The sequence below is a fragment of the Lygodium microphyllum genome, chromosome 23, assembly GCF_053477565.2.
Source record: "Lygodium microphyllum isolate KBCC chromosome 23, Lygodium_microphyllum_v1.1.10, whole genome shotgun sequence".
NCBI lineage: Eukaryota > Viridiplantae > Streptophyta > Polypodiopsida > Schizaeales > Lygodiaceae > Lygodium > Lygodium microphyllum.
In genome coordinates, this window is record NC_141157.1 from 11,718,475 (window position 1) to 11,730,668 (window position 12,194).

General features: G+C 38.5%; 1 pseudogene; it reads right to left on the reverse strand.

The window, feature by feature from the left end:
- Positions 1-6,471: 6,471 nt before the first annotated feature.
- Positions 6,472-9,660, reverse strand: LOC148015884 (NRPS-independent siderophore synthetase rfs-like; annotated as a pseudogene).
- Positions 9,661-12,194: the final 2,534 nt, after the last annotated feature.

Here is a 12,194-nt window from a genome sequence, read left to right on the forward strand (position 1 = left end):
GCTCAACTATGGATACTCTTCCATTTTGTTTTTTCTAGAAAAGTGCTGATTGATGCTCCACATTTAGACATGCCTTGGCCCTCTTTAATAAAAGTAATAATGATTTTGAAAAAATAGAAAAATTCAAATTCTCAACTATATGTGTATACAAAGGAAAAGCATCTAGTAATGTAGAGCCTTGGCAAAGGTTTTCCATGATCCAAAACAACCAAAGGTGGTATTGTAAAGTACCAAATCCAATGCTAATTATCTTAGAAAGATCCAAAACTAGACATTCCCTAAATACATGAACCCTTCAGCCATTTCCAAATAAGCACTTAGAAAATGAAATTGTGAGATCGTGCAATGATATTGTTTGATGTCACCACCAAAACTAGTGTATGCATACATAAGCATGCATTGAAAGATTTGACATGCAATACCCATTGCAGAACCATATGTGCTTGTACTAAGAACATTTGACGGTAGATTGCATGAAGTCCTAAATTCATAAAACATAGACCAAACAAACTAAATCCAAAATAACTTCACAACACCATAGCTCTAGAAAATAGTAACCACAAAATAGCATACATGCTAAACAAAAACTCAACTAGCTTGCACAACATAATTTGGGCACATGCAAAGTAACAATATGAAAGCTCACATCTAGGTCTTTTTGTGGACTTCTCTTCATTACCAAATAGGAATGTGCTTCTCTCTAATTGCTCTAGAGAGTACCTATCCTTGTTTCACAAGTGTTTGGGGTCCACTTCTCCTTTGATATAGACCCCAATGAAAATTGCTCATTTTGAGAGAGAGAGAGAGAGAGAGAGAGAGAGAGAGAGAGAGAGAGAGAGAGAGAGAGAGAGAGAGAGAGAGAGAGAGAGAGAGAGAGAGAGAGAGAGAGAGAGAGAGAGAGAGAGAGAGAGAGAGAGAGAGAGAGAGAGAGAGAGAGAGAGAGAGAGAGAACAATCATGCATTCTCAATTATCATTTCACATAGATAAAGAACAAGAAAATAGTATGAGACATATCTAATTGACTCCACAAATCGATTGAATTTTTAAAGTTTGAACAAACAAGGCAAACATGTAGCTTATCAAGTCCCTAAAATACTTTCTTAGGTAGAGTACTTATAGAAAAATGACTTTTCTTAGTGTATGCGTGTAGACCAATGCATGGCAACCCAATTCATAGGATCTAAAGGTGAGTTATGAAATATCTAAGCTTCATTATCCATGACTAGAATGTGAACATAGGTTATGAAAGGTTTAAGGTTCAATACCCATGATTAGGTGGCTTTTTGTTGCCTTACACTTTGAGATGTCCTTGCCTCTAGCTGAAGAGATTCTAATGAAGACTAAGGAAATAATACAAATGCTTCTGTTCATTTAGAAAACTTAAACCTAGAATCTTTTTTTCATAAGAGTTTCCATACGTAAAGAAATGTTAAGTTGAAGTTCATATACATTATAAAACTTGTCTTCATGTCCAAGAGTCATCCATATTGTCCTTTTGTAGCATGTGGATTCATCTAGTGTTCAGAAAAAACTTTTTTGCTATTGAATGTGAAAAAATGAAGAACTTGAAATGCAACCAATTTTGGGAAAAAATAGCTGGTTATATAACAAAAATAGAACAAAATAATCGATTCCACCAAAACAAACTTATGGGGAGTTACAAAAACTTGGCTCCAAAAAGGGCTATTATAGCATAGTCATTCTTAGCAATTATGTAGCTAGTTGAACTATTCATTAGCATATTATAGCTTTTTCCTTTCTTCTTTGTTTCTTCAAGACAATCTTTGTGATGTTTGATTGAGCTATCTTGCTCAATTTTGACTTGCATAAAAAGATGAGATTTGAACCCCATTAGTGGGTCAATTGTGTTATTTTCAAATAGATTTTTTTTTTGCTTATCCATATATTCCAAATGTAGATGCCCCTTAGCCAATTCCAAACTATTAGGGGCATGTCATAGCATTCTCCCAACATAGTTTCTTTCTAGGTAAGTGCAATTTGGTGGCGATTTGTATCAATAGCTACAAAAAAGAGAGGATATTCTAATTATTTTTGTAGCTTTTAAAAATATGAGGAATTATTTACACTTCCTTTTGCTACCTTGGACACATACCATTCCCGATCCCTATGTTGACTAATCTTTTATTACTCCAAAGAGCCTTGTAAAATATTAACCAAAGGCATGATACCTTAGCCTGAAGGGAACTGGCCCATATGTTATTGAACCTATACTCCAACTACTACTATTCCATTCTAGATGCCATCTCCTATTGAGTTTCTGAATGAGGCCTAAGTTACTCAGTGGTAGTAGCGGGATTGGAAGGAGGGTTTTGTTATCTTTCCACAATAATCCCCTAGGGTTGAAACTCTATTGTAGGTTGATGACGTTTTTCAATGTTGGTTCCATGAGAATAATCTTTCAAAAATTAGCTCTAACTCATTTTCTCTTAGCTTTAATTTGCTTGGGAAGCATCTAGTCAATTGTCTCTTGGTCCCATACATTTGTCCAAATTTCCACCCTTTTCTTAAATATTTTATGAGCCATTGGGTGTTGTTTTGAGCTTATATTGGTTTCAAAGCACCATACAGAATCTAGCCACCACCATGGGGATATATAGTTGAGGTTTTTGGAGAGATCTATCAAGGAAATGTATTTAAACTAGGATTGCCACATAGTTCTAGCCGATTGAGAGGAATTCTTACATCAACATTAAATTGGATAAATGTCACTATAATAGGGTTCAGCCATTTCCTTCTAGAAGCCTCAATTACTCTAAAATGTAGGCTATTATGGTGTTGTAGCACTGCCCAATGCTCATCACTATGGATAAAACTTCTAGCAGCTAGCCTTTTGGTAGCTTAGGGAGTTAATTGTGGGTAGCTTATGGAATCATGTGAGTGTAGGGGAGAGGGTTTTTTTAATATGCATAAGCATATACATTAGGGAAACCCTGCATTAATGTCCCCCTCCAAACTTAAAAGTAATGAGCGGGTGGGGCATTTGCATAAAGGTTTCCATACTTAATATAGCCCTTTCTTCCAATGTTCAAGAGCTTACATATTGACAAATTCATAGGCATCACCGTTTCTTATGCATTGTATAACCATCAATCTACCCATGGACTTAATGCTCCATATCAAAGAAGACAAAAGATCATATCTTATTAACATTGCAACACATATTCTCGTGTTAGAAATATTCTAATCTTTTAAGCTTAGTCAATATGAGAAATTTATTAGAATACAAAATCTTATATCTAAAATAGGGGGTACACTATAATTTTTTTAATACATCGTATAAGGGTGAAAAGGGGGGGGCTATATGACTCTTGCACGAGTCCTAAATAGGGGGTTTTCAAGATTTTCTCATACATGATGTGTCTCCTTTATGAAGAGTGAATTCCTTCTGTTTAGTAGACATCCTGTTGGTTATGAATTTTACATTAGGGAGCCTAGGTCCCTCTTACTATAATTTCATTAGAGTGTAGGTATCCCAAGCTACTTTTGGTATTATGAACTTGTTAGTTTCCATAGACAAAAGAAAGTTCCTTGCTAGATTATCAAGTTCCTTTATTCCTAAGGCAGGAGGTTTCCAACAAGCAAGATAATGTATGGTAGTTGAAATGACTATGTGTTTTATCACAATGGCTCTCCTAGCTAGGTTAAATTGTAGACATTTCAATTTATCTAGCTTCTCTTTTGTTTTATGTAAGACCCAATCCCACACTTTTTTTTTCAGTCACCCCAAAGCTCGTAAGTATAGTAAAAGCCTAAATAATTTTGCCTTCCTCTATGATTTTCACCCTTCCCTTAATAACCAATCAAGAGAAACTCTGATGTGTGTTGTAATTCTTGTTTTTAATAGGTTAATAATAGATCCAAAAGCTTTACAAAATATCTCTAGAAATCTTACAACATATATTAAGGTGGTGTCAAAAAGAACTCATTGAGAGGGGATCATTTTTAAGCTTGACTCCTTGAATGTTTTCTTTACATAAGCTTTATCGAGATCAATCTTGAAAAACATGGAGTCTTGGTTAGTTTACTGGGCAAACCCAAAGTCTTCCCAAAGGTTAGTTATTGAATCTAGGATGTAACTATCTTTAATAAAATCTTGTAATATTTTTTTATATGGCAATCTAGGTGAGTTTTGAGTCTCCTAGCTAGGGTTTTAGCAAATAGTTTATATGTAAACTTAAGACATGTTGTGGGTCACCAATTATTTAGACTATCATTTTCATATCTTTTACATATAAGTTTAATAAGTCTTTTATTAATGCTAATTGGTAATACCCCAAATCTCATACATACTTTTCATATGCTAAGTAGTGGAAAAATAATGATGTCCTTATATTCTTTAAAATTTTCATTAGGAAGCCTATTCAATCCTTGTCTTTTACCTTTGTCTAGGGAGTGAATCATATCTTGTAGCTCAACAACAATCATGTCTCCATCAGGATTGATGCCAATGAATTTGGAACTACTCTTTTCCTTGTTGTGGCAATTTTAACTCTGGCTATCGTGACCTCATCATCCACGATTGCAAGGCCATTAAATATTTTTTCAAAGAATAATTTAGCTATCAGCAGGTTTTCATGATTGTCCTTTGTAGTAGTACCATCTTCTTGTTTGAGGAGTGAGATGATGTCCCTCTCCAACTTTGTCTTGAGAATATTTCTTTTGTTGGCTTATGAAGTTTGCCTATCCACGAACTTCTAGCAAACTTTTTAAGTCCCTAAGCTTTTTTCTCCTTATACTTTCTTGTTTCTGCCTTACTTGTTTTAGTTCATCCTGAACATGATTATTTCCATTGCTTTCCATTTCTAGTTGTTGGATTTTAGTATATTTAGTATTTCTTACCGCTCTCATTTTTTGGGTGATTGCTCTCATAGCCTCTTTGAGAAGATCTTGTGTTTTATTGACTCTAATATTCCAAATGTTGGCCGTTTGTGTCCTTTCGACGAAGGCTTGGGTCCGAATTCTATGCACTACTTCCTTTACAAGTTGTAGTTTAAAAAGTTCAAGGTTTGAGTGAAACCAACCAACTTTGATTATGTGGAGATGATTTGAAAGTGTCAAGTGAATAGGGAAGTGATTGGAAAGTATGATGTCTATCAGTGTTTTATAGCTACACTAAAAAATGTTGATAGTAATATTATGGAAATATCAAAGCGGTCTAATTTAGATTTTCTCAAGTTGGCCTCTTTCTAATTATTTGCATAGGTAAAACTAGTCTCTTGGCCTAGATCTACTAGATTATGGTATGTTTTGCATGTGTTCCACCTCTTTGTTTCTTGTCAATTGACTATTTGCCCTTTCTTTTGAAATTTGTATTCTATTCCTTGAAGTTTTGTCATACTAAAATCTCCTCCTAGAATTGTTGGGCATTGCAAATTAATGAGACCTTTCCATATACTAGCTCTTTCATTAACATTTGTGGCTACATGCAGGGATGCTATTGCTAATTCCTCTTCAAATTTTAAATGCGAGGCAATCCATCTTTTTTAAAAAAATCTTTTGACACTGTAGAGAGAAATACTCTCATTTTGCTAATGATACAAATAGCTAATCAACCATTACATGAGTTATGATTAGATTGATACCATTCATACTCATTAGAAGGCTAGTAGATTACTTGAAAATCCAATAAGGAAAAATACACTTAAAGAAGTTTTTGAACATTGGATTCACCTCATTGGTCCTCTCTCTAGAAAATGACCATAGTTTTCAAGTGCATTGTTCAAAATTTGTGAACAGATGTCAAGCTAACATGACCTTTTTAAATTGATTTTAGAATGTATATTGTGGCTATTCTGAGTCTCCACCCATATATACCTAAAAAGTTTAATAACTCAAAAGAAGTTGAGCAGTGATTATACATATTATTTATGTATAATTTTATCTTAAATATATATAGACATTTTTTGATGCACACTTTCAACTTCTCGATACACTTATATGACTATGCTTTAGTAATTGAAAACGTATAACATGATATGAACTACTTAAACACGTGCTCATTACTGAAAGTGCATCAAATCAATATCAAGGATCCATTGGTTTAATAATCCAACACTTATGATACTAGCAATGGTGATGATGTCATGATTGATACATTTGATGGCTTTGTACAATATTACCTACTTACAAGCTACTGCATGTGGAAATGATTTTGGTGGTGAGCCAATGCCAATAGGCAGAGCAATGGATCTTTTAGACAATGTATATTCATATAGAACCCAAAAATAATTGTTAGCCAATATAAAGAAAATTCATATTCTTCAATGATGCTATATGATTAACATAAGCTAGTTTTAATTTTTTGTAATTTATTATTATGGTGAATATGCATCAACTTAATTTTCTTTATTGAACCATTATGAGTGGTTACAATTATCCAAGGTTCATAGTTTCAAAAGTTTAATTATGCAATAATGTTTTAACATGTAGAACCTAATGTATGTACTTAATTAGGACTTATGTATATAACTTGATTAATACAAAGGCACGAAACTTGGTTTCTAAAACTCCTGGTCGTTACAATAAACAGTCGTGACGAGGCACGACTGACTTCTGGCATAACCTAGAGAAAAGCAAGGGCTGCTGCTGGTGGGGGGGGTGGACGAGGGGATGGGGAATGTGCGTGTAGAGGTAATCACGGTAGAGGCCTCGGAGCTTCATAGAGACGAAGGAAGGCCTTGTAGGGGGGGCACAAGGGTTGAGGACAGTCGGGAGAAGCGAGTGCAGCTCACTTTTGACGGCTTCCCAGGCACTACTGATACCACCATCAGTACCGTGGTGGTCAATATCTGCACGCCCAGCGCACGAGCCACTCGGTGGAGATGGCACTGGATCATGGTGTGGAAAGCCACATGGTGAACCTCTTCCAGGTCCCGCGCCACCACACATGCCTCCTCCTCCCGCCCCCACACTTCCATCTCTATTCCAGTCGCCTGCCTCAGCGTCTCCCGCTGCACTTTTATCCCCCCCCCATGTCCCTTACCGTGAATCCCACCAACTCCCATTCCCCGCCCTCATCATCATCCTCTGCATCTGCAGCTCCCCTGGCTCCCTCCGTAATCGCCGGCCGCCGGCGAATTTAATCGCGCCAGCACGTTCTGCAAATGTGCCTCGAAGCTCACACCGTACTTATACAATGGCGTCGCAAAGCCGCGCATAGTGCCTGAAGACGCTACAGCGCCTCTCTTGCGTGTGCAATCGCAGGACGGAGCTCACCACAAATACACCATGTCTGCCGGCCGGGCTCTTCTCCGTCAGAGCGCCGCAGACAACCACACGCTCTCCACAGGGCTCCGCCAAGGACTGCGGATCCTGGCGGACGATGCAACTGAAATGCTTGGCGTAGTCAGGATCGGGATGCGCCGCAACAACGCTGGCAAGCTCGCTGCACAGCTCGAGGAGGCCGTCGGCCTGATCCTCGAGGAGACGCTGCGCGATCGGGCTGAAGCTGGGGCCGATGCGAGCGGATCACGGTGAGATGGGTGGCTCTAACTTTGCTCCATGCTCAATCTCAGCCAATAGAAGAAGGGTTTATCTATGCTTGAGATAATGTACAAGCCCTTAAGAGTTAAGCCCTAAAGACCCACATTGTTCCCATCTTTCCTCACAATAACCTATATTTATTGTTTTAAAAATCAATGATACCAATTGTTTAATTCCTACAAAAGCCATGGCATAGTTACAGCATAATTGAAGTCGTTTTGGACGATTTAGAAATAAGGAATATCATACCCTTCAAATTGATGATAATACAAAGTCCCAAAAAGCTACAATTCGAATGAACAGCACTAAGCTTCAAAATATTGTTGTATTCATTTGAATGGTAGTCTTTTGGACTTAGTATCATCATTCATTTGAAGGTGCAATCATTTGGAAGGTTAAAACTCCCTTTGAAGGGTGTTACAACCTTCAAATTTAATGTTGGCATGATTGCAACTTGCAATATCAATCTCTTTTATTGGAAAGTTGACAATTGAACAAGGTAAAAATCATGGTTCACAATTTACAATAGTTTGCAAACTCATGGAGTCATAAAGTAAAGATGTTACCTCAATGATGAATTTTAAAAAAATAGGGTTTGCTCATATAATATATATTCTTTTGTTTTTAATGAATATTGTAAATTTGAGGATCAAGCAAGCCGCACAATTCTGAGTGCCTAGCAAGATAAGGAACTAAGATGAAGGTCAAGGGAGAGAAACATGTTGAGCACATGAGGAGCTCTCTCTCTCTCTCTCTCTCTCTCTCTCTCTCTCTCTCTCTCTCTCTCTCTCTCTCTCTCTCTCTCTCTACACACACATGTATTTATATGAGAGATTAGGCCCCATGAGGCTTTTTTGGTTCGACATCTAATAGGTATGTTCCCTATAAGACCTTAACAAAATTAGTGGCACAAGTTTACTAGAATTTTGTCAGACCCTACCAAAATTAGGGGCACATGTTTTGACCTTGTTTTGACAAGGTCCCATTAAGCAAAATGTCTTCTTAATCCCTTACATGTCTATCAATGAGATTATAAATCAAATAAGAAAAATATTTTTAAAAATAAAGATATCTATCTCTTTGATAGTAAATAAAGTAAAAATCTACATAGTTACTATTATGATGGAAGTCTGTGCAAGAACTTTGCTATATGAGGTTGCAATTTTGCAAGGATCCCTAAGATGTGCTCTCACAAACCACATCATCATCTACATTCTCTTAAAGAGGTGTTTTCTCTGTATCAATATTGATAGTCACAAGAACCACAACTAGTTTGAGTGTGGAATACAAAAGGACACCCATAGAGCCATAATGTTGCCATACTGATGAGCCCACTTTTCCTGCTAGTTTCTTCTTATTTTTGTATTGTCTATTCTATTATGAACTTGGTCGACATTGTATATCCCTTTGATTATGTTTGTAAGTGCAAAAATTAGGTTTTTCCAATCTTTTGACCTCTCTCTTCCTCGCATGTGTTGGGGGTAAAGGCGCCTCCACCTAGCCACCCATGTATTACTACACTAACAGTACTCGCCACTGCACACTGCAGGTGGCGGGCACCCATCACAGTCACTTATTCTTTATTCTTTTAGTGACAATTTGAATAAAGGAAGGCCCGGCCACACATTGTGGTTGTTGGAGTTCCCACTTTTGAGCCTCTCTCTCTCTCTCTTGCTCTTGCTCTCCATCCACCATAGCTCTCACCGCCAAGGTTCTTATTCATGGGTTCTACTTCCCTTTCAACTGGTATTAGAGCAAAGGCATTGGAGCTTGCCCGGCATTCTCTTTAGCCCGGATTTCAAGAGCTTTAACTCAAGCTTCAATGGCAGCCATGGCACCTTCATTTGCAGATATGTTTTGATCTCCCGCCTCCTCCCCAATCTTCCCAGCCTTCATTAGGCATCTTGCAGGGCTGCATCGGAGCCCCCTAATCATTGCCAAGTGCTCCATAGCACTGCTGAAGAACCCCCAACCCCAGGAGCAACCAACACAAAATGCGGCGCATTTTTAGGGGGCTGGGCCGATCCACTCCTAGCATTTCCAGCTCCTTGCTCGACTTCCCGGCATTGTTTGCAACCTTCTCGATCATCTTTGAACTCCTCGGCATTGGTTCTTGGCTCTCGACGATCGATACGAGTGCTTCCACCTTCAGCCATTACTGTATACACAATCCTAGGACTATCAAAAATAGGCAGCACTTGACATTTAATGTTTGATGCTTCTTGGCATTGCCCGTTTGATGCCTATTGATGCCCGATGATGCTCAGATGTTATGGGACGCTCTGTCTATGCTTTGGGACTAATTTGGAGCAGATTTGGACACCGATTGAGCTTCATTTGACAGTAAATATGCTATTGTAATACAGTGGGCTGAAGCTCATTTACTTGGTGTATGCATTGGTTCTTGGATATGGGGTGCGTACTGGAGATTTGAATGATCACACCGATATATTTGGAGATTGTCAAATGCTTCTTTTGGGTTTCGGAATGCTTTTGATCTTGGATCAAGATCCATCTTGGTCGTCATTCACTGACATTTGGGTTGAGTTGGCATTTTTTGGACCGGTTTATGCCTATTGTCACTGCTTGACATTTAGGCTTTTTGCATTTATGCTTTGGTCAGATATGGATGCCACTTGGTTTGCCCATGATTGACAGTCACTTGGAGCTTCGTCTTTGAATGTATTTGAGCATTTTGGACCTACTTGGCATTACATTTGGGATGCTTTCAGGCTTATGCTTTACGGGTTTGAGATAGCTTGGGATTTATGCTTCAAATGTATCCTACTGGGATTTGGATTGTCTGATGTTATGTACTCGATGTATTTGAGCGTTGCTTGCTCCATTTGCATCTGACTTTACTTCCAGTGGGAGCCTCTTGGCATTTTCGAATGCACACAGAGTTTTACTTACACTTAAGCTTGAGCTTGTGGGATGGTTACATGCATTTGCTCTCTTGAGAGCTTTATGTCTGTAGTTAGTCTGTAGTGGGTTGATTTGATACGCCTATTGGGCCAGGCACCTATCTCTGTCACAGGTTTGTCAATTTTGTATGCATCTTGGATGGTTATGCATTGAGCTTCTTGCTCTATCAATTGTGCTTGTGCTTGGTCTCTTATCTTACCTTGAGACCCATTACATGCATGACTTCTAGACCTATGAGATGTCTCTTGCCTGACAGGTTATTGGTTTGACAGTTCTTGGTACCTTGTTGCCCCTTGACACTCACTGTTGGATGTATCTTGCTACCTGGCAGTTGTAGTGACATATGTATCAGTGATTGCTTCACTTTGGGACAATTTTAGAGTGCTTGTATGAGGGTAATGCTTACTGTTTGATGTTATCTTGGTCATATTTGGTGGACAGGTGGTTCTCTTGGTGATATCCACTCTTTCAGCCAGTTTTAACAATGGTTTTAGTGCATTTTTTGCTAATTACAGCAACTTGCAATTTTGTATTTTTTCTTTGATTTGGGACAGTATGGCTGGTCATCTGAAAGACACAGCTCTCTTTAACATTTCCAAGTTGGATATTTCCAACTATGGGTGTTGGAAGTCCCACATATGGCAAGTTTTGGTACAGAAGTTGCAGATTAAACCCTTGTGTTTCAAGGGTGTTAAACCCGAGGATATGGATGATGATGTTTGGATGGAAGTTGATGAGCTATGCAAGTCTACCATTATCTTGTCACTCTCAGAAGAGGTCCATCATAATGTTGTTGAAGATTAGAATCAGATTGCATGGGACTTATGGGAGAAGATTCAAGAGCTTTATGCGCAACAAAGTCCTATGTCACAAATGTATTGGTTGGAGCAGTTAATGGACCTTCGCATGAAGGAGGGGACATTCCTATCGTCTCATTTTAGTCAATTTCATGCTATCATTAAGAATTTGTTGTCGTAGGGTATTGAGTTCAAAGACAACTTGCACCCATTGTTTCTGCTTGGCACCTTGCCTGAATCCTGGGATGACTTCCGTACTGCCATATGCACAAACAAGCTTGATGGGCTGAAAATCAAAGATGTTGAAAGTGGTTTATTGACTGAGGAAATCAACAGGAGAAACAATGATGCTTCACGCTCTTCACATGCATTGACCGTTAGAGGTAGCAGACATGGCAGGCATGATAATGATCATAAGGACAAGGACTCTCAAAAGTCCAGGTCCAAGTCACATGGTCGTTGTAAGTCCTGTGGACGGAAGTCTGATCTTACCTATCATTATTGTGGGAAAGCAGGACAAAAAAGACCACAGTGCCATAAGATGCACGATGATAAGTGCAAGGAAAAAGGAAAAGAGAAAGTGTAGGAAAAGTCTTCTGAGCGCAGTATTGTACCTGCAAAGTCTAGTGTGAAGATAGAAGAGGTTAATGTCATGCATGCCACTAATTCAGATGAGGATTACATACTTGCAGCTTCCTCATACGATGCCTTATAGGCTTCTGAGACACATTCTATGTATGCGTAGTGCTGGCTTTTGGACTTGGGTGTGTCATTTCATGTGACACCCTGTAGAGATTGGTTTCATACCTATCGTACCATCTCTGGTTCTGTGCGTCTTGGTGATGACAGGTCTCTTGACATTATGGGCATTGGAGATGTTAGGCTGCAGTTTCCTTCTAGCAGTTCTTTTGTTTTGCATGATGTGCGCCATGTATCTGCTTTGACTCGCAGCCTTATGTTAGCTGGAC